This window comes from Pan troglodytes, chromosome 4, assembly GCF_028858775.2.
Source record: "Pan troglodytes isolate AG18354 chromosome 4, NHGRI_mPanTro3-v2.0_pri, whole genome shotgun sequence".
NCBI lineage: Eukaryota > Metazoa > Chordata > Mammalia > Primates > Hominidae > Pan > Pan troglodytes.
In genome coordinates, this window is record NC_072402.2 from 17,474,860 (window position 1) to 17,498,362 (window position 23,503).

The window sequence follows — 23,503 nt, forward strand, 5'->3', positions numbered from 1 at the left end:
GGATTGGCGTGGGGGCAGAACAAAGGAAACTGATCAATACGACTGAAAACACAACTTGGAGAAGGGGCTTATACACAGATTTCTTTTATTACAAGTCATTAGGAGCCCCCAGTCTTAAAACCTAACTTTTTCAACTGAAGGGAAATTAAAATGAAAAAATAAAAACCCTAATCACTAGATGACATACAGAGTATTCTCAATCACGGCATCTTCCTCTCACACTACCTTGGCTTTTCTTCTAGAGTAGAGGTTCTCAATCTCCTTCCCGCCCCCGCCACTGCCAGGGACACTTGACAACACCTGGAAAGATTTTTGGTTGTTAGAATTTGGGGGAGAGGAGAAGGGGGCTACCTGGCATTAAATGGGCACAGACCAGGAATGCTGCCAAACATCAAAGTGATACACAATACTACCCAAAATGTCAATAGTACGGTCTAGAAATGTCCTGAGATGCCAAACAACCAGATGTCTACCCAGACACTAAGTAAAAATGATGGCAATAAGCCAATGCCTGTAAGTAAAACTTTTCATAAATCATAAAAACATCTTTCAGCCGGGCGTGGTGGCTCACGCTTGTAATCCCAGCACTTTGGGAGGTCAAGGCAGGCGAATCACGAGGTCAAGAGATTGAGACCAACCTGGCCAACATGGTAAAACCCCGTCTCTACTAAAAATACAAAAATTAGCTGGGCGTGGTGGCACGCGCCTGTAGTCCCAGCTACTCAGGAGGCTGAGGCAGGAGAATCGCTTGAACCCGGGAGGCGGAGGTTGCAGTGAGCCAAGATCACACCACTACACACCAGAATGGGCAACAGAGCAAGACTCTGTCTCAAAGAAACAAAACAAAACAAAACGAAAAAACTTTCAAAAACAATCGAAGAAATAAAAACATTGAATAGAGGTAAATCAAAATCAGCATGACAATATTATGTCATATTATATTCATTCGTTTTTATTTGACCCAAGTTAAGGAGGAGGAGGAGGATTTCTAGGAATTGGAGACTGCTTACATTTTTGAGATTTTCTAATTGTACTGCATTAATTATGGTCAAACAATACGGTCCACACTATCTCTGTTTCTGAGAATATTCCTTTGCTCCTTCCTGGCCCTGGATCTTGCACCTCTTCCCAGGTCTGGGCAACTGTCTTCCTGCTACTCTCCTCCTTGGGGTCTCAGCTCAAATGCTATCCTCTCGGAAGACACCAGTGGTCTTGCCCAGAGGCACCCCTGCCACTCTCTTCCTTATTCTATCATGTGTGTGTCCTCATTGCTCCTTATGACACATTATAATCACTTATCCATTATCTTGTTTAAAAGCCATCACACCCCCACCCTGGAACCTCTTGGTCAGGATCTTTCACACTCTTCTGACCACGACCCACAGTGAGAAATGTTTTTCCCTGTGAACTACCGTAGTTTAACAAAAGTTTCCTAACACAACACTCAGCATCACAACGTTTGATGCCTCCCTATATTTTATATCCTATTTCATTTCTTTTAAATGCCAGCTATGACCCTCTCAGTTGACTTCACGCCTCACTACTCTGAGGCAGGAACCCAGCCCATCTTGTCCCTAGTGCCCAGCCCTGGCAGACTCAACAAATACTGAAGGAATGGTCCTGGCCCTCAAAATGGGTATTATACATACAGAAAGGCAGAGTGGACAGCCGGATGCAGTGGCGTATGCCGGTAATCCCAGCTATTCAGGAGGCTGAGGCATGAGAATTACTTGAGCCCAGGAGGCGGACAATGCAGTGTGCTGAGATCACGTCATTGCACTCCAGCCTGGACAAGACAGCGAGACCCTGTCTCAAAAAACAAAACCAGGCCGGACACGGTGGCTCATATCTGTAATTCCAGCACTTTCGGAAGCCAAGGTGGGCAGATCAAGGTGGCAGGTCAGGAGTTCGAGACCAGCCTGGTCAACACGGTGAAACCCTGTGTCTACTAAAAATACAATAATTAGCCGGGCATGGTGGTGGGTGCCTGTAATCCCAGCTACTTGGGAGGCAGAGGCAAGAGAATCGCTTGAACCCGGGAGGCGGAGGTTACAGTGAGCCAAGATTGCACCACTGCACTCCAGCCTGGGTGATATAGAACGAGACTCAGTCTCAAAAAACAAAACATAGTAATAAAAAAAAAAAACACAACAAAAAAGAGTGGAATAAGAGGCAAACTTGGCCTTAGAATCATTTCTAGCTGCATTGACCTCTCCTAGATCTCTGCTACCTATAACTTAAGGACAACAAACAAGATTTTCATTTATCTGGCCCAGTATTTTCTCCGTCTGTAAAATAAGGATGATGATCAGAGACGACTCATAGAATTACCATAAAAACTAAGGAAAATAATCTAGGTAAAAGTCACAGTGACTGGCATACAACAGGAACACAATAAAAGGTAGCAATTCCTATCAGGGGAACAGAATACAAAGAACAACATAGAGCATTCTATGAGGAAAAAGCAAGAGTCTCAGGGAGTGCGGCGGGAGGAGCCCAGGCTCTGAAGATGAGAGAGAACACACTCTCCAGAACAGCTCCTGTGCGGGAGGAAGGAGCGGGCAAAGGGAGGCTGCGTGTGCGTTCTCCATGTTTTATGACAACCTTGCCTGTAAGCTCTCTGATGAAAAGCTATTTGCCATAACACTCTCTTCTCCTATTTTAATCCCTTTGCACGAAGTTGGCTGGCCTCGTTTAGATTTTTCCTGGAATTCCACGTTGTTTCTGGGGATGTCGCTCTTATTTTCCTCCTTTCGTGTACTGGCTCTTTAATTCATGAATCAAAGTAGTGATCAATAACAAAGGTTGTTAAGACATCTGCCTCCTGACATGTGGCTGAAATGAGCAATCATGTAAACAAAAACAAGCTTATGTTCAGCTTCACTGACCCTGTGCTTTCAATGACTGGTGTACGCATGCTTAAGCTCCATGATTATTTTGTACTGAGTAATTTATACTTTTATGGCGTTCCTTTGCAACCAAGAAGAGTCTAAGAAGAAAACAATCCACCTAACTGAAAATCTGCCTTTTCCTATTGTTTTTGCTGCTTCCTCACAAGACTGGAGAAATTATTTGGGAGCATGAAAACGTCAAGTCCCCTAGAGAATTTCACTGGAATCTAATCAAAAGGAAATTCACACAGGTCTACTCTGCTAGCGTGCGGAGGAAAAAATAGCAATACTGCCCTGTTTTCAGCTCAAACTTGTCAGAGATTTGGCACTCTAGTTACTATAGCCTAGGGGTTAACATTATCTTTTTTTGTTTTTTTGGAGACGGAGTCTCACTGTCACCCAGGCTGGAATGCAGTGGCGCAGTCTCGACTCACTGCAACCTCCTCCGCCTCCTGGGTTCAAGCAATTCTCCTGGCTCAGCCTCCCGAATAGCTGGAATTACAGGCACGCACCACCAAGCCTGGCTAATTTTTGTATTTTTAGTAGAGATGTGGTTTCACCATGATGGCCAGGCTGGTCTCGAACTCCCGTACTCAAGTGATCCGCCCACCCTGGCTTCCCAAAGTGTTGGGATTACAGGCGTGAGCCACTGCGCCCAGCCAATGTTATCTTTATATACGTAACTCTTCTGCTACTTTGTTAGATAACTGACTATGAAGTATAGATAACACAAAGATTGTTATTTTCTTTTTCAAAGACTCAAACTAGTTTGTGAAATTAAGTCCTTTAAACTGTCATCAGGTTTTCAATGCCCAGTGTATCCTTTAGGTGCCAAAACAAAATAAGAGGGCCAAGCAGAGGGAACGGGTTTATTAAGTGCCAGCTGCGTGCATCAGACATTGCTAATGTTACCTCATTTGATCCTCAGAAGGGGAGGTAATACTGATGCTCATTTTTAAAAGGATGGATTCACAGAGGATCAGAGAAGTCAGGAAACTTCCCCAACAGCACACAGCACAGGGAGAGTTCAATTTCTTGGTATCATGGGGAAGCATGCATGGTAGAGTCAGACCTTAGAGGGCCACGTGTTCAGAGATGGCCTTTTGAATTCCAGCTCCGTCACTTCCTTACTGGCTATGAGTCCCTGGGCACATTCCTCACCCTGAATTGATGTTCGAATGTATACGGTAAAGGCATTAGTATCTCCGCGGCAGAGATGCTGAGGCTTAGATTGGTGAGGGCAGCACACAGCTCACCCCTGCCTGGCCCACTGCTGGTGCTACTGTCCCCTTAGCCCTCCACTTTGCTTGAGTTGCTCCCCTTTTAAATTGACAAGGAGAACGTGGTGTGATTACATCATGAAGATGAAGGCAAAGAGATCGCTGAGGGTGGATGCCCTGGGAATGGAGTCAAAAGCAAAGAAGGTATAATCCCAGCACTTTGGGAAGACGAGGTCAGCATTTTGGATCACCTGAGGTCAGGAGTTCAAGACCAGCCTGGCCAACATGGTGAAACCACCACCCCCCGTCTCTACTAAAAATAACAAAAGTTAGCAGGGCACGGTGTCACATGCCTGTAATCCTAGTTACTTGGGAGGCTGAGGCAGGGGAATCACTTAAACCGAGGAGGTGCAGGTTGCAGTGAGCTGAGATTGCGCCACTGCACTCCAGCCTGGATGACAGAGAGAGACTCTGTCTCCAAAAAAAAAAAAAAGCAAAGAATCCCAGTGACCCTTCAAAGGAGAGGGCAGGGTAGAGAGGAGGAAGGACAAGCTGATTTTGCATCACTTTCCTGGTACACTAGGTTTGTTTTGTTTTGTTTTGTTTTGTTTTGAGATAGGGTCTCACTCTGTCACCCAGGCTGGAGTGAACTACAGCCTGGAACTCCTGGGCTCAAGCAGTCCTCCCGCCTCAGCCTACAGAGTTAACTGGGACTACAGGTGCACACCACCATGCCCAGCCCCAGTGTACTAGGTTTAATCTCACTCATTTATTCCATTACTTTTCATTTATTTACTCTCTTTTAAGTTTCCTCAATCACTCATGGTGGCCTGTTAGCTGGACCCTGGGGATACAATGATTAATTAAACAGCCCCTCCCTGCAAAGAGTTTACAGTCCACTGAGGGTTCTGAAAAATAGGCAATCCTGACAGTGCAGTAGGGGCTGTTAATGGTAGAAATGCCCAGGGCACAATAGAGATGATCCATGTGGGACAGGTAATGGCCAGGAGGGACACAGATGCAAGGGTGATGTGGCACGGGGCATCTGTGGTTGAGCGTGGCTGCAGCAGGGGCTGACTTGGGAAGGGCCCCCTGTGCCCTGGGTGCTGCCTGGCTTCTGACCTGAAGGACATGAAAGGCACATAAGTGGTTAGGGAGGGCACAGAATCTTCTCTACCTACTCATCATCATGGACAACGCTAATATCAAACACAACACCGAGACTTTCTAGAGACAAGAGATAAAGAATAAATCTCACTGCAAGATGCAATTCAACAGAAACTCCACAGGAAAGCAATCTTCTGAATCCTCTTGAGGAGCAATCGCCACAAACACTGCTGTTCCCAAAATGGAAGGTTTCTTCCTGCCGTCATGTACACAAATCGCACACCCCCAAAAGTATCAGGGATGGTGCACACAACATCATAAAGCTGCCGGCAGACCAGTCACTGAGCGGTAAATACTAACCATCCAGCTCAAACCTTTCTGACAGCGCCGCAGGGCTGCAGGCAGGCTAACAGGATAAGTCAAGAAGTCTGAAACATCCAGGGGCTAGTGTGCCAGCAGCACATCTGCCAGTGGAGATGCCACACAAAAAGCAGTGCAGACGCAACGAACACACTTTCACAGTAACTACTCAGCAACCAGAAAGGCCTCGGTGATACCCAGGCCCTGACCACTCTTGGTAACTTAAGAGGAAAAAGTTACCTGCCACACAGAGTTAGCTCAGTTGGAAGGAACGGCTAATACACACACACACACACACACACACACACACACACGCACACGCACACAAGAATATACTAGGATAGTTGTACATTAAGGAAAACCAGCCAGGTGCGGTGGCTCACACCTCTCATTCCAGCACTTTGAGAGGCCGAGGCAGGCGGATCACGTGAGGTGAGGAGTTCGGGACCAGCCTGGCCAACGTGGTGAAACCCCTACTAAAAACCACAAAAATTAGCCGGGCGTCATGGTGCACACCTTTAGTCCCAGCTACCTGGGAGGCTGAGGTTGACGAATTACTTGAACCCAGGAGGCAGAGGTTGCAGTGAGCCGAGATTATGCCACTGCACTCCAGCCTGGGCAACAGAGGGAGACTCCACCTCAAAAAAAAAAAAAAAAAAAAAGGAAAACCAGACCTCAAATTTGTATTTATATGTAAGGTCAGGAACTGTGATTTTATAGACTCAGGTACAGATTTCCTTTAAATCCTCAACTACAGTACTTTGTTTATTCACAAAAGAAAACTCTGTATAATTTTTAAGGGACATCTACTGCACAAAGAAAAGCATCCTTGTTGTTTTCGTTATGCTAAGATGTGTAATTAGAACACTTTCTTGTTGCTTATACCCACTATGCAGGCCAAGTCTATCAAGAAAAAAAAAAGACGTTCAAACTCTTCGAGCCAGTCTTTCCACATTTAGGAATTTAGTGTGCAGAAAACAATCACTGTATAAAAATGGTTTTTTCATTGTGGAGTTATACTAAAATGAATTTGTAATAAAATTCTACTATGCGTATATGTAGTATAATCCTAGGGTTATTTTTTTAATAGACACACACACACTCACACACACACACACACACACACACACAGGGCGACTGTACTCTTGGGCCTTCATTCTAAAAACTTACATTTGCAAAAAAACTTGCACACAAATATTTATAGCACATTTACAATAGGCAAAAGCTGAAAAAGCCAATTCCTGGTTACATGCTATGTGATTCTATTCATAGAATATTCTTGAAATGACAAAATTACAGAGGATGAAGAACAGACTGGTGGTTGCCAGAGGCTAAGGAGGGAACTGGGCAGGAGGGTAATGAGGATGGCTGTGAAGGGCAACAGGAGGGTCCTGTGCTGATGGAAATGATCTGTATCCACCGCGTCAATGTCAATATCCTGGTTGGGATGTTACGCTCTGGTTTTGCAAGATGTCACTGAGGGAAGCTGAGTAAAGGAGATATGGGACCAAAAGATGATACACAAATGGCCAAGAAACATACGAAAACATGTTCCACACCACTAATGATCAGGAAATGCAAATCAAAACCACAATGTGACACCACCTTACTCCTGCAGGAATGGCCACAGTCAAAAAATTAAAAAAGAATCAATGTTGTCATGGATGCGGTGAACAGGGAACACTTCTACACTGCTGGTGGGAATGTAAACAAGTACAACCACCATGGAAAACGGTGTGGAGATTCCTTAAAGAACTAAAAGTAGAACTACCATTTGATCCAGCAATCCCACTACTGGGTATCTACCCAGAGGAAAAGAAGTCATTATACAAAAAAGATACTTGCGCACGCACGTTTATAGCAGCACAATTCGCAATTGCAAAAATGTGGAACCAGCCCAAATGCCCATCCATCAACGAGTGGATAAAGAAACTGTGATATATATATATATATATATATATATATATACAATGGAATACTATTCAGCCACAAAAAGGAATGAATTAATGGTATTCACAGCAACCTGGATGAGACTGGAGACTATTATTCTAAGTGAAGTAACTCAGGAATGGAAAAACAAACATCGTATGTTCTCATTCATATGTGGGAGCAAAGCTATGAGGATGCCAAGGCGTAAGAATGACACAATGGACTTTGGGGAATCAATGAGAAAGGGTGGGAAGGGGGTGAGGGATAAAAGACTACAAATTGGGTGCAGTGTATACTACTCAGGTGATGGGTGCACCAAAATCTCTCTAATCACCACTAAAGAACTTATTCATATAACCAAACACCGACTGTTTCCCCAATAACCTATGGAAATAAAAAAATTTATATATATCAGAACTCCAATAATGTGTGGCAAGTTTATAGGTTTTTGGGTGTGTGTGTGTTTATTTATTTATTTTTGAGACAGGTCTCACTTTGTCACCCAGCCTGGAGTGCAGTGGAGCAATCTCAGCTCACTGCAGCCTCCACCTCTTGGGTTCAAGTGATGCTCCCCGCCTTAGCCCCCGACCAGGGACTACAGGCGCATGCCACCACGCCCTGCTAATTTTTGTGTAGAGACAGGGTTTTGCCACGTTGTCCAGGCTGGTGTCAAACTCCTGAGCTCAAAACAATCTGACCACTTCAGCCTCCCAAAGTGCTAGGATTACAGGTGTTCCCCACTGCACCTGGCTTTGTAGGTGTTTTTAATACTTTTCTATGACTCTTTCCCTGTTTTCTAAAGCTTGTATACATTTCTAGGCTTAAAAAGGAAATCAGTCCAATCAAAATCACTATCAGTGAATGTATCTGGATAAATATAAGGGGTTTAATACATTTTTATAAAATGAGCATTGTAGAACAGCTTTCAAAAAAAAACCAAAAACAAAACAAAAGATCTACCCAAGGAGTCACAAGCTCTCAGAAGGAAAAAAGGGCTTCTCCTCTAACCCTCTGGTTTTAAACATAGTAAGTTTCAGTCTAGAGAAATTCAAGAGGCATGGATGGAACCCCCAATTCTTGGCTGCTTGCTCCTCAACTACTGGTGGATGAGCTCTCACCTCTGAGGGCCCTTTACTCCTGACCTCATGTCCCGGTCTTAATTTTAGAACCCCTTTTGGAGCCCTGTCTTCTCAGTCATAAGCCCAGATCCCTTCAGGTAACATGGCTATCGCATGAACTTAAACTCTGCTGTAAACCTCCATTCCTACGACTCCAAAACACCTTGATGTTTCACAAGTATCGCAAAACAAAAACTGACCTCGGCATCTCCTCCTGTTCACCTTGTGGCTACTTCCTTACCCCTTCCTCAGGGAATGACACCTTTGCTATCAGCTCCCCAAGCCAGAAACCAGAGTCAACCTAAAATCCCTCCATTGCCAACCACTGCAGCCACATTGCAAGTCCTTGGGATCAGATAATGACACCATCTAGAATCCACCTTCTCTCCCCTCTACTGCCTCCCCTCTACTCCACCTCCTCCTGCCTCTACTGGGGCTCCAGTACTCACATCTTTCAACCCAGACCTCTACAACTGCCTCCAAATTCATCTCTCTGCCTCTAGCATCCTGTGGCATAAAGCCAACGTTTCTCAAATTAGAGTCCAAGATATGTTTCTTTAAATTTTGAACTTTAATTTTAATGATGTTTTAAAATATATTTTACTAGGGTTTTTTTTGTTTTTTTTGTTTTTTTGAGATTGAGTCTTACTCTGTCGCCCAGGCTGGAGTGCAGTGGCATGATCTCGGCTCACTGCAACCTCCGCCTCCCAGGCTCAAATGATTCTCCTGCCTCAGCCTCCTGAGTAGCTGGGAGTACAGGTGTCCGCCACCACACCTGGATAGTTTTTGTATTATTAGTAGAGACGGGGTTTCACCACGTTGGCCAGGCTGGTGTCGAACTCCTGACCTCGTGATTTGCCCACCTCAGCCTCCCAAAGTGTTGGGATTATAGGTGTGAACTACTGCGCCCGGCCATTTTACTAGTTTTAATGACAATTTTTCTTGGCCTTGATAATATAGAATTGAAAGGTATTTTCAGAGATAAGATTTTGGTTTCTTTGGCTGCTGTTTCCCAAAACAGGATTGACTAGAATCTTTCCTCCTTCAAGGGAAACTGCTCAAGTTTGTAGAACATGAGATTTGGCAGTGCTGAACTCCACTCTGCACCTCACTGGCTGAGCAATCTTAACTTGTTCCAGTTACTCTGCTCTCCAATCCTTAGTTTCCTCATCTATAATATGAGAATAATCCAAATGGCTATGTTTCTTAGTGCAAACAGAGTGAGATCATGCACATAAGTATTGTACACATTTAGCACAGTTCTTGGTACTGTGTAAGCAACTCTGATATTTCAGTTAGTCATATTACTGTTATCAGTGATGTAATCTGGCCATACCCTGATTGGAATTCTCTGACAGTTGTTTCCCAATCACTTCGAGGACAAAATATCAATTATTTAATGTGGTTTCTCTGCCAGGCCCCCCCTGAACGCCCCATTGTTTCACCTGCCAAGCTGACTCCATATGCATTAGATGAACTTTGAGTCCCTGTAAGGGTTAACTCTCCTGGGGTCTGTCTTTCCTTCCTTGGCTGAGCACACCCTCCCAGTCACCCCTCTTTTGAGCTTCCCCCCCACATCTAGTCTGAGCAGGCTGGCCTTCTCTCCCACAGCACCTTGGACAGAAACCTCTCAAGTCACTTACATTCTATTGTAACCTCGCTTTTCTTACCCCTGCCTAGTAATCATCAATCAAGGAGAGAAACTTCCAGCTCATATGCCAAAGTGGCTGATTTCCTGGTGCACCGTGATGAGGACGTGGAACTGCATGTGGGTAGATGGGAAGGAGGGCAAGAGCAAATCCTGGTGTCTACAATAGCAGGGGGTGCTGAGGACCCCCTCTCACCACCCTCGTATGGACCAATCTGTGGGGACCAGGACTTGTCTCACAAAAACTTCTGGGTTCTCACTGTCTCATCAAATTCCCGGAACTAATGGCTGCTTAATAATTTTCTGCTAAAGGGATGAACATCAGCTACCCCGTATGGTACTTAGATTATATGATGAGGACTTTATGTTTGTCACCTAAAACCAACTCCAAAGACTGGGTCATAAATCAGCACTTTTCATTTACAGGTCACCTTGAAATTTTCTTAAACTAAATAATAGGACAGTAATTCTTTGGCTGCCCTTAAGTGAAATGAAAAAGACATATTCAAACCAAATATGAATACACCTCTCAGTTTTAAACAAAAATCAATGGAATGAGTCCTAGCTTTAAGCACTATGTGTTTTCCAAGCCATTTTTGGCAGATGGGCACATTTCCAAGTGCCAATTAAGAATTTAGAGATAACAGTCGGGTGCAGTGGCTCACGCCTGTAATCCCAACACTTTGGGAGGCCGAGGCAGGCGGATCCTGAGGTCAGGAGTTAAAGACTAGCCTGGAAAACATGGTGAAACCCCATCTCTACTAACAATACAAAAATTAGGTGGGCCACCGTGGTGGCACACGCCTGTACCCCAGCTACTCGAGAGGCTGAGGCAGGAGAATTGCTTGAACCCAGGAGGTGGAGGTTGCAGTAAGTCGAGATTGCGCCACTGTACTCCAGCATGGACGACAGAGTGAGACTGTCTCGGGTGGGTAGAGGGGTGGGGAAGAATTTAGAGATTACACACAAGGTATTTATTAATCCAGTGAACAAAAACAGAATCGGGGCCTGGCGTGGTGGCTCGCGCCTGTAATCCCAGCACTTTGAGATAGGGTGGGCAGATCACCTGAGGTCAGGAGTTCGAGATCAGCCTGGCCAACATGATGAAACCCCATCTCTACTAAAAAATACAAAATTAGCCGGGCGTTGTGGAGCATGCCTGTAATCCCAGCTACTCGGGAAGCTGAGGCACAAGAAGCTGAGGTTCCAGTGAGCCGAGATCATACCAAAGTCATTTTTGGCTGGTTTTTTTTTTTTGGTGAGATATGTACAAAGACAGCAAGATGTCAGCTTGGCTCAAACTTATGGTACAAAAACTAGAAGAACTCACAACATCCAGAAGATAACAAGACACATCAGCTCAGAATATGACATAATTATCTCCCCACACTCTTCCTGTCCACCAATCCCATCCCCACTGTCAAGGAAATCTGTAGAAATATCAGGAAAACACTCTCTGAATTAATGGAAAGATTAGGGAAAGGCAGAAGGCCAGAAAGAAGAAAGACCCAAAAAAAAAAGTAGGTTACTAATTAAGGAGGGCAAAAGTCTTTAAAAAAAAAAAAAAGACATTTTTGATAACAAAAACATTAATATCATGCTCTGGGAGAGTTTTCCCAGTACATGGATCATGATAAAAATAAGGTCACTTGTTCCCCCTACTCCTCTCAAATGTGTCAACAAGAAATTGCTGTGTCTTTGTAAGTGTCTATGAAAGCAAAGGATGTAAAAGCCCTGCACAGCTTGTACCGGAAATCTGGTCTGAATATCTAAGAGCCAGAGGATCTGAGGGTTAGGGAAACTGATGGGAATCAGGTTGAAACCTCCTAAGAACAAAGTTTAGGAGAGATAGGGGCATACTATTGTCAGTATCCTTACTCCTTGCCTAACTTCTCATCCCACTCCCAAAAAGAGTGTCTGGAGATTCTTTCTTTCTGGTGATATCCTTGTAATCTTATCTATTCAAATTTGCATTTTAGAATGCGATGGAATCAAAACACAGTATAAGGACAAAGGGGCTCTTACACTCTTTCAGTAGATAACAAATGGTCACTATTCGTATGAGAGAACAGCTCCTCCTCCACTGTTACAGACAAAAATAGTAAAAATTTAACCCCTATTCCTACTTTGGTTATAACCCACCTCCGGTGGTTTGCATCTTCATCCATCAACTCCACCTCATTTTCTACATTCCAGGGTCAAAGACAATGAAGAAGGCCAACACCAAAAACTCAATGACTACACATGTGCCCAAGAAGATGGGCAGATGGAAACTGATGAAAATATGATGGACATGCACCAAGGGGTACACAGCCCCCACCTTGTGGATATCTGAAAACTGGGAAAAGCTGTATCTCATTCAGAGCAGTCACGTCCTTCAGAGACTTTGAGATTTGTATCGGGATTTTTTTAAAACTTAAAATTGTTCTCTGCTCTCTTGATAGTTATATTTATGCCTTTTAAACGTATATGAGTTAACTCATGGCTGGTGGGAATGTAAAATGGTGCAGACGCTTTGGAAAACAGTCTGGCCATTCTTTGAAAGGCTAAATACAGTTACCATATGATCCAGCAATTCACTCCTAGATATATACCCAAGAAAAATAAAAACGTATGTCCACACGAAAAGGTTACCGTGAATGTTCGTACCAGCATTTTTCCTATTAGCCGAAAGTGGAAACAACCCAAATGTTCATAACAGATGATAGATAGACATAATGTGGTGTGACTATACCAGGGAGTATTATTTGGCAATAAAAATGATGTACTGATAGGCAGGGAGAGGTGGCTCACACCTGTAATCCCAGCACTTTGGGAGGCCGAGGCGGGCGGATCACCTGAGGTCAGGAGTTCGAGACCAGCCTGACCAACATGGAGAAACCCCATCTCTACTAAAAATACAAAATTAGCAGGGCGTGGTGGCAGAGGCCTGTAATCCCAGCTACTTGGGAGGCTGAAGCAGGAGAATTGCTGAAACCCGGGAGGCACAGGTTGCGGTGAGCCAAGATCACACCATTGCACTTCAGCCTAGGCAACAAGAGCAAAACTCCGTCTCAAAAAAAAAAAAAAAAGGACATACTGACGAACCTTATATGCTAACTGAAAGAGTCCAGACACAAAAGGCTATATATTATTATGTTTCCATTTATATAATATGTCCAGAATAAGCAAATTCATAGAGACAGAAAGTAGATTAGTGGTTGCCAGGGGTTAGGAAGAGGGTTATAGGGACTGGCTGCTAACAGGTACAAGGTTTTCTTTTGGGGTGATGAAAGTGTTCTCAATTTGACTGTGGTGATGACTGCACAACTCTGTAAATCCACTAAAAAAGTTGCTGAATGGTACACTTTGAGTAAATTCTATGGTTTGTGGGTTACATCTCAATAAAACTGTTATTCTTTTTTAATACACATGAGTTAGGCACTTAGCACACAACCCAGGGAATGCAAGGCGTTTGATATATGCTGGTGCCTTTCCCTCACTGGCAAACTGAGACCACCTCAACTACAGGCACACCTCGTTTAATTCACAGACACTGCATTTTCTTACAAATTGAGGGTTTGTGGCAACCCTGTGCAAGTCTACTGCTGCTGTTTTCACAACAGCAGGTGCTCACTTCACATCTGTGTCACATTTTGGTAATTCTCACAATACTTCAAACTTTTCCATTATTATAATATTTGATCTTTGATGCTCCTATTGTAATTGTTTGGGGGCGCCACAAACCACGCCCATACAAGACAGTGAACCTAATGTGTGTGTTCTGACTGCTCCACCGACCAGCTGTTCCCTGTCTCTCTCCCTCTCCTGGGGCCTCCATATCCTCTGAGACATAACAATATTGAAATTGGGCCAATGAAATAACCCCACAATGGCCACTAAATGTTCAAGTAAAAAAGAGTCACGCATCTCTCACTTTAAATCGAAAGCTACAAATGACGTAGCTGAGTGAGGAAGGCATGGCGAAAGTTAAGACAAGCTGGAAGCCAAACGGCCAAGTTGCAAAGGTAAAATTCTTGAAGGAAAATTTCTTGAAGGAAATTACAAGTGCTACTACAGTGAACAAATGAATGAAAAGAAGGTAAAACAGTCTTGTTGCTGATATAGAGGAAGTTTGAGTGGTCTGGATAGATAACACCAGCCACAACAATCCCTTCAGCCAAAGCTTAATCCAGAGCACGGCCCTCATTCTCTTCAATTCTATCAAGGCTGAGAGGTCAGTAAGCTGCAGAAGAAAAGTCTGGAGCCAGCAGAGATTCGTTGATGAGATTTAAGAAAAGAAGCCATCTCCACAACACAAAAGAGCAAGGGGAAGCAGGACATGTTGACGAAGAAGCCGCAGCAAGTTATTCAGAAGATCTAAATAAGATCATTGATGAAGGTGGCCACACTAAAAAGGTTTTCAGTGTGGACAAAACAGCCTCCTACTAGAAGCTGCCATCTAGAACTTCCACAATTAAAGAGGAGAAGTCAAGGCCTGGCTTCAGAGGACACACAGACTCTCTTGTTAGGGGTTAATGCAGCTGAGGACTTTAAGTTGAAGCCAGTGCTCATTTACCATTCTGAAAACGTTAGAGCTCTTAAGAATTATGCTAAATCTACTCATCTCTATAAACGGAATAACAGAACTGAGATGCCAGTACATCTGTTTACAGCATAGTTTTAGTGAATATGTTAAGTCCACTGTTGAAACCTACTGCTCAGAAAAAAAGATTTCTTTCAAAATATTACTGCTCACTGACAATGCACCTGGTCACCCAAGAGCTCTGATAAAGATGTACAAGGAGATTCATGTTTTCATGCCTGCTAAGACAACACCCATTCTGCAGCCCACGGATCAAGGAGTAACTTTGACTCTCAAGTCTTATTATTTAAGGAATGCATTTCATAAGCCTATATACCTAGTGCCATAGTAGATGGTGATTGCTCTGATGGAGCCAGGCAAAATACATTGAAAACCTTCTGGAAAGGATTCACCATTCTAGATGCCATCAAGAACATCTGTGATTCATGAAAGGAGGTCAAAATATCAAGATTAGGAGGAGTCTGGAAGATTATTCCAACCCTCATGTATGACATTGAGGGGTTCAAGACTTCAGTGGAGGAAGTCATTGCAGATGTGGTGGGAATAGCAAAGGCACTAGAATTAGAAGTGGAGCCTGAAGATGGAACTGATTTGCTGCAATCTCATGATCAAATTGGGACACACAAGCCAGGTGCAGTGGCTCACACCTGCAATCCCAGCACTTTGGGGGGCCAAGGTAGGAGGACTACTTGAGCCAGGAGTTTGAGACCAGCCTGGGCAACGTGGCAAAACCCCATCTCTACAAAAAATACAAAAATTAGCCAGGCATGGTGGCGTATGCCTGCAGTCCCAGCTACTCAAGAGGCTAAGGGGAGGATCACCTGAGGCCAGGAAGTCAAGGCTGCAGTGAGCCGAGATCGCACTACTGCACTCCCACCTGGGTGACAGAGTGAAACTCTGTCTCAAAAAAAAAAATTAATTAATTAATTTAATTAATAGCCTTTGTGTGAGATGATTTTGCCAAACCGTAGGCTAATGTAAGTGTTCTGAGGATGTTTAAGGTAGGCTAGGCTAGGCTATGGCGTTCAGTAGGTTAGGTGGATTAAATGCATCTTTGACTTGAGATATTTTAGACTTATAATGGGTTTGTCAGGATAGAGCCTCATTGTAAGTTGAGGGGCGTCTGTACTTTAATTCCAAGTTCAGTGGAAAAGTAAGGAAGAAAGTGAGAGTCTAGATTGCAGTGAAAGATGGGCTGACCTGTATATGTGAGAAGGTGAGAAGGTACAAGGTTAAGCAGAGCACTGCCAGGTTTCCTACAAGTAGACAGTAACACGGCAATTTAAAAGAAAGAACAGGCCGGGCATGGTGGCTCACGCCTATAATCCCAGCACTTTCGGAGGCTTAGGTGGGTGGATCACTTGAGGTCAGAGGTTCGAGACCAGCCTGAACAACATGGTGAAAACTTGTCTCTACGAAAAATACAAAATTAGCTAGGCATGGTGGTGCACACCTGTAATCCCAGCTACTTGCAAGGCTGAGGCAGGAGAATCATTTGAACCTGGGAGGCGGAGGTTGCAGTGAGCCAAGATTGTGCCACTGCACTCCAGCCTGGGCAACAGAGCGAGACTCCATCTCTGAATGAATGACTGAATGAATGAATGAATAAAACAGAAGAGCTTAAGCATACCTGTCCTGTGAAATCCTTTGCACATGTCACTAGCAAAACACGATCCTTTCCATTCTCAGAAGCCCTTGTGGAAAATACTCTGGTCCTGGCACTTATGACTCTTATGACTACCAGAAACACAGCCACTACAAGCACACTGTATACCAAATCATACACATAAATGCATATGTGTCTTCACAGTGGGTGTTATAATTGACAAGAAAACACAATAAAAAAAGCAATACGCATTTTTGTTGTGCAATATGCACAACAAAAATATGCAAGCCCCTATTTAAAATGACTAGTTCCTACTAATAAAGTTAAACCAATACATGAGAGAAAAAAGGAGATCCAACATAGGGAGAGTTATCTTTAAAATTTTTTTTAAAAAAGGAGATTTCGGGCCGGGCGCAGTGCCTCACGCCTGTAATCCCAGCACTTTGGGAGGCCAAGGCAGGCGGATCACCTGAGGTCAGGAGTTTGAGACCAGACTGGCCAAGATGGTGAAACCCCATCTCTACTAAAAATACAAAAAAAATTAGCCGGGCCTGGTGGCAGGCGCCTGTAATCCCAAGTACTTGGGAGGCTGAGGCCAGAAAATCGCTAGAACCTGGAAAGCGGAGGTTGCAGTGAGCCAAGATCTCGCCATTGCACTCCAGCCTGGGCAACAAGAGCGGAAATGCACCTCCAAAAAAAAAAAAAAGGAGATTTTGAATGTTTAGGGGCTGCTAACATAACCCTGAAGACAGATTCAGAAACAGTTATTATTCAGAAACAATGCACATTTTCAAATGAATCAGTTTTAAAGTCATTTAGGTCTTTTCATGGTGTGTTAGAAGAACTGAGATATTAAAGACAATTATTTTGTGAGTTGAACTACGCCCATTAAAAGTTCTGTACAAAAGGTCAGTACTTATTACTAACAACACAAACAACTGTGTTAAGCAGGCTGAAACTCCAACAGTCAGAAGGATTTTCCAGATTTTTAGAAAAACGGCTTAAAATGTCTTTAAGTTAATCCTGACACCAAAATTTATCTCTGCGAACTTAATACCCTTTTTATTATGCACGAGCAAGCATGAAACGGCAAAGCTGGAGATTAATGTTCATTTGAAAACTTTAAATTTTTCCCATTTCTCTGAGACAGAAGGATGGTTAGGTTCCATGAGCTCCACAGACCATCACAACGCGGCAGCCTTTGTGGTCTGAGACACTAATAACTAATTCAGGCTCTCCTTCAACAAAGCCAAGTTCTATTTGAACTTTTAACAATGGAAGCTGACTTGTTTGCCAACTCTTCTCGCAAACTGTTTTTCATTAATATGGCTTTTTTGTAAGTGTGTCTAATAATAAAGCTCATGATCTCTTTGTCCTGGCTTCATTATTCCGGACTCTGGAGGGCTCGAGGGCTTGGAGTTTTTCTGAACATATTACGGTTATGTTTCAAACACCCAGGCAAAGCCATAATATTTCCTGCTGAGATTAGCACAATATCTGATAACTAGACAAAGAGGACTCAATCATAGAAGGCATGACACTTGACTTTGGGGTGGGGGGGCTTGGTGGGGTGGGGGCAGTTCCACATAATAGGCAGAAAAGCAGGTGGCACGGATATTCTTGATTTCATAGTATAAAGTAAAACTTTAAAAAGAAGCATCTTATAGAACCCTTTATATGTATAAGCACATTTAGATCATGTGCCCCCAGACCTATCGCAGTTTAGATATGTGTAATTTCTGACTCTGGTGATGGAGGTAGAAGTTGTATGCTTGCCTGACTTTTGCTAAAAGCTCCTCTGTTTAAAATGTACTGATTCCAGCCCACCACTGCACAAGAAGCTACAGAAAGAAAGACAAAGGAGAAGAGGTACTGAGAGCCAGTCAAGTGAAAGAGCAGAAGGGGAAACTGATCCCCAAAAGTGCCTTTAGAAGATGCTGCAATCAAAGCGCAGGGGCTCCAGGCAGAGGGAGCCCAGCTCCACCAGGGAAGTCATATCCTCACCAGCCCTGGGCTTCAGCGGCAGCCTCATCACTACGAGATGTGGCCTGACACGTGTCATACCTCTTCTCAGAAACCTCCTTTTCTGTCTTCCTAATCTGTCCAAAGGAGGTAAGAATACTTCCCCCTTCCCTCGCTCACAAAGCTGCTGTAAGCATCAAGACAACTGATTACAATGCATAAGACTAAGGAACTTGGAAGGTTCACGCCTGTCATCCCAGCACTCTGGAAGGCCAAGACGGGAGGATCGCTTGAGACCAGGAGTTTGACACCAGCCAAAGCAACATAGCAAAATCCCCGTCTCTACAAAAAATTAATAGTCCCAGCTACTCGGGAGGCTGAGATGGGTAGATTGCTTGAGCCTGGAGTTTGAGGTTAGAGCAAGCTATGATTGCACCACTGCACTCCAGCCTGGATGACGCAGTGAGACCCCATCTCTACTAAAAAAAAAAAAGAGAGAGAAAAAAGAAAAAGAAAAAAAAAGGAACTTTGAAATACAGGCTGCTGCCAAGATAAGATGCCTGCTCCTACTTGACACCCATTGGCTCAATCATGAAACTGTCAGGACTCATTTCCTTGGAAACCCTGCTATGGTTTCTGGTTCTGCTTCATTCCTCCTGTTCCCCTTGTACTCGGCCCCCGACCACACATGCACCAGCCCATTCCCTGCCAGGCCTCGAGCCAGCTGAAACCACACTGAGCTAGCCCGGTCCAGCACTGACTTCCACACGTCATAGAAGCTTCCACGTGCTCCAGCTTCAAGTATGCTCCACGCCCCATTCTCCCCTTCTAATTTTCTATGGCAATGACCTAATCTAACATTTTTGCAACTTGCATGTGTATGCAAATGTCTATATACCCATATATGCATTCATATATACATACATACATACATATAATTATGGCCATTCTTGCCTGTATGACCTGGCAAATGCCTCTGCTGTATCCAGCAATCAGCCCTCTGGCAAGGTGATATTCTTATCCCAATTTTATAAATGAGAAGACTGAAGCCCACAGAGCTTAAAAATCTTGCCCAGGGTCCCACAGTTAGTAAGCAGCAGGCAGGGCTAGGAGTCTAGCATCCAAGTGTTGGAACAGGTCAGCTACTGGGCACCATCAGTATGTCTCAAAATATGTCTTATTTGTCTCCATAAGGTCCTGGACTCCCTTGTCTAACTTTCTAACAACAAGCACTCTTGACTGCCCATTGCTAAAAATCAAGTTAAAATGAAACAGTATTTTTAAATGGCATTAAGTATTTGGACTTTAGTAGAGCACATCAAATATACAGTGATGGGTAAATTACAGAAAAAAAATTTTTTTGAAGGAATGGAACAGGTATAGGAAATGGAAAAATATCCCTTAACTACAAAAAAGCTTCTAGGTCTTCTGAAGTTCATTAACAGCATCAAAACCAGTCTGCACAAGTTAACCTGAAAAGGTTAAGTGAAGACACTAATAAATAATAATTACATGGTTATACAAGAACTTCAAATACTTAACTCATATTATTTTATTATAATTTCTCCCAACAAGCACAAAGATTGACACGCTGCAAGTGGGGGAAAACAGACAGCAGATAAGTGGGTTGTCCCGTCACTCATGAATCAGCTGCTGACTAGTGACAAATCACAATCCATTTGCTTTTTCTCCTTCACCCCAATAAAACTGGGGGACTCTGTTTCATTTTTCCATTCATTGTTCCCCAAGTATCCTTAAACTGATTCTCTCAAATCATATTACTAGATAATAATTTTCTTCCAAACTATTTTTATCCACTCCTTTTTTTTCTTTGAATAATTATTTATCGAATTCAGGATCGGACTCTGAGGATTTTGCATAAATCACAGGAGAAACAAATATTTCACTATCAGGTCCACATCATGCATTAACACAGATCTTTAATGATGTCAATATTTATCTGCTTTCTCCAATGATTTATCTAACTGGCTCTTCTCTTTTCATTTTTTTTTAGTGTCACAAAGTGAAAGGGCAAATAGTCATGAAAGTAATTATGGTAAGAAAAGAGGAATATCTGAAGTACGAAGCAAGAAAACTTACTCAATTTAACTCTTTGCTAGTTAATCTACCAGAACTGAATGGTTACTTTTTGAAAAGCAAAGGTGGTGTTGGTGCATATTACGAGGTAAAATTGGCATAAACAGGATTCTAGTGCCTAATCTATACTCAACTACTGATTCTAAATTTCATCTTGTATATTAGGTTTTGCCCTTAAAGCTATGCAAAACCAACTACAGAATTAGCTGAAAGTTACAGCAATATTAAAAACAAATACCATTGAAGACTAGATTATGCTCAATCAACAGATTTTAAATCAAGATCTGCAGAACTCTAAAACTTTCACAGAAACCACTGCTAAGAAATGGGGTGGGGGGTGGGGGGCTGCTGCCCACCCCTTCTTACATTGCCAGTAAAATGTTAAACTCTCCAACAAGATTTTATTCCAACAAAGTAATTCCAGCTACACACACACACACACACACACACACACACACACACACACGTGTATTTCCCTTTTCAAATATGACTGATCTATATTATCTTACCAAAGCCTACAATTGACACCTTAACTTGATGTATTAAAATACTCAAAGACCTTACCTTTAAGCAAAGGGAATGAGAACAATTTAAAAGTGCTATACAGAACTGAACCTCTTCCTGAGACAAGGCCCAGAGATTATACCTGCAGGTGGCAGTACATTTTTTCCTGAAAGGTAACAGATCCTTACTGCTGAATTATCTGTAGCAGAAATTTCCAAACCCTTAACTGAGACTAATTCTCAATAGCCAAATGAGAAATATAAGACCACAGAGATAATTTATCATAAAGTTTAACTCCTTCCATTTTAAAGAGCTGTCCCACGATTATGTCCTTCCCATTTTCGGCGTGTTAAAAAAATGTCTTTTAAGGCTGGGTGCAGTGGGCTCTCATCTGTAATCCCAACATTTTGGGAGACTGAAGCAAGAGGACTGCTTGAAAGAAGGAGTTCCGCACCAGCCTGGGCAACAAAGCGAGACTCACGCCTCTTAAAAAAATGTAAAACTTAGCCGGCGTAATGGTCCACACTTAGAGTCCCAGCTACTCCAGAGTTGAGGCAGGAGGATTGCTTGAGCCCAGGAGCTCTCATGGCACCACTGTACTCCAGACTGGATGACACAGTGAGACCCTGTCTCTTGAAAAACAAAACAAATCTTTAAAGATGAAAATAAGCTGGGCACGGTGGCTCACACACCTGTAATCTCAGTACTTTGGGAGGCCGAGGCGGGCGGATCACAAGGTCAAGATATTGAGACCATCCTGGCTAACATGGTGAAACCCCATCTCTACTAAAAATACAAAAATTAGCTGGGCGTGGTGGCACGCACCTGTAGTCCCAGCTACTTGGGAGGCTGAGGCAGGAGAATCACTTGAAACCAGAAGGCGGAGGTTGCAGTGAGCCGAGATCACACCACTGCATTGCAGCCTGGTGACAGAGCGAGACTCTGTCTCAAAAAAAAAAAGAAAAAGAAAAGAATGGCAAGAGTTATTAGATGCCCTTACTTGATAAAATAAAAAATGGGACAACTCTATGTTGGTCTTCTATAATTCCCAGATGCTCAAATCCAAAGTTCTGGGAGCCACAGAATACAGTGTCCAGGTGTTAAGGTGTATCAAGTGCTCACAGATCTTGGCAAACTTGTTTACATGGGCTACATACTGACTTTGTTTTCAAAGTGAAATGAAGCCAAACAGAAAGACAAGCTATTGGCAGACTAATTGTAACACTACCGTCTCTAAGTTCCATGAGACTAAACAGGATTTGGATGAAGTTTCCTGCCTGCCAAACTTTCTGCAACATTAAAAACCACCTTGAAGTCACTCAAGGATGACAGTCATTTCTGTGTGTGAGACAAAATGTTCTAGAATGGACCTGCCAAGTCTGTTTTCTTCCTCCTTCCCACACCCAAGCATAAAGGCTAACGCCTGGGTCCACAAAGTCTACAATCATAGAAAGAAATTCTCCCAGATTTTGGTCACCATGAAAGAGCACAGGCTTCACTGATTCACTTTCAAAGGCTATATTATCTTGATTCTCTGCTGTCAAAAATAGTTGAAACCGGTTGAGAAGGAGGGTGGCCACAAACAGGTCCATAATTAGCATGTTTGGTAGCAAAAGGTGGGAAAGGTCATCATCATCGTTGTGCAGGGACTGCCTTTGGGATGACAAGTCATAATATGTGACAAGTGTTAAGTATTTACAACATCGGGCACATCCCTAAGCAGGCTCATACATTCCCTCCCTATTCTGCAAACCAACCTAGAAAGGTAAGTATTGCCATCAACATTTTGCTAATGTGTAAACAGGGCATTAAAAGTTATTTAAGGCCACGTGCGGTGGCTCACGCCTGTAATCCCAGCACTTTGGGAGGCTGAGGCAGGCGGATTACCTGAGGTCAGGAGTTTGAGACCAGCCTGGCCAACATGGTGAAACCCCATCTTTACTAAAAATACAAAAATTAGCTGGGTGTGGTGGCACACACCTGTAATCCCAGCTATGCGGGAGGCTACGGCACAAGAATCACTTGAACCCAGGAGACAGAGATTGCAGTAAGCCGAGATTGCACCACTGCACTCCAGCCTGGGCAATAGAGTGAGACTCTGTCTCCAAAGGAAAAAAAAAAGTATTTAAAAATTGCTGGCCGGGCACAGTGGCTCATGCCTGTAATCCCAGCACTTTAGGAGGCCGAGGCAGGTAGATCACGAGGTTAGCAGACCATCCTGGCTAACACAGTGAAACCCCGTCTCTATTAAAATACAAAAAATTAGCTGGGCATGGTGGCAGGTGCCTGTAGTTCCAGCTACTCAGGAGGCTGAGGCAGGAGAATGGTGTGAACCCGGGAGGCAGAGCTTGCAGTGAGCCGAGATGGTGCCACTGTACTCCAGCCTGGGCAACAGAGCGAGACTCCACCTCAAAAAAAAAAAAAAATTGCTAGGCAGGGCCAGGTACAATCACTCACACCTGCAGTCCCAGCACTT

The 23,503-nt window shown here is 43.5% G+C and overlaps 1 protein-coding gene across 1 annotated transcript in view; it reads right to left on the minus strand.

Moving 5' to 3' along the window:
* MYO10 (myosin X) overlaps positions 1-23,503 on the minus strand; it is a 270,984-nt gene that overhangs the window by 158,669 nt on the left and 88,812 nt on the right. The window lies entirely within an intron of this gene.